This window comes from Phalaenopsis equestris, unplaced genomic scaffold, assembly GCF_001263595.1.
Source record: "Phalaenopsis equestris unplaced genomic scaffold, ASM126359v1 Scaffold000202, whole genome shotgun sequence".
Classification (NCBI taxonomy): Eukaryota; Viridiplantae; Streptophyta; class Magnoliopsida; order Asparagales; family Orchidaceae; genus Phalaenopsis; species Phalaenopsis equestris.
Window position 1 is genome coordinate 129,736 of NW_018164644.1, and position 438 is coordinate 130,173.

The 438-nt window shown below is 47.3% G+C and overlaps 1 protein-coding gene across 1 annotated transcript in view; it reads right to left on the reverse strand.

Annotated features, from left to right (window-relative positions):
* The window catches only part of LOC110022852, a gene marked incomplete in the record, with an annotated part of 1,070 nt that extends 890 nt beyond the window's left edge, over positions 1–180 (reverse strand). Inside the window, 1 exon segment of the mRNA XM_020721974.1 lies at positions 9–180.
* Between the last annotated feature and the right edge of the window lie 258 nt (positions 181–438).

Genomic DNA, 438 nt, shown 5'->3' on the forward strand with positions numbered 1-438 from the left:
GTGACATGTCCGAAGAGCTTGAAGACAGGTGATTCGCCTGCAGATTCTATGTGGAGGTCGGCCATGGATGGTGGTCCGGCTAGGGGAGAGATTGGTGAGAAAGTTTTGCCACCTACGGATGGTTATATAAAGGGCTGCGGGGTGGGCCGGTGCTTCTTTTATTGAATTGATTAATTAATGAAAGTGCGGGAGGAAGAAACCGATATATATGTGGGTGGGCGCCTATATATTCCTCTCTCTCTCTCTCTCTCTCTCTCTTTTCACCGTACCAAATAAGCTGCTTCAAATGGCTGGGGTCATGGGTCAAATGGCTGGGGTCATGGGTTTGATCCCGTCTTAGTGCATCTATCTTGCAGTGCAGGATCGAGTGGTTAGACACATCAGAGTGACTGAGGGCTCGTATCATAGCCTCCTGTCATTCTTTATTTATATATATAT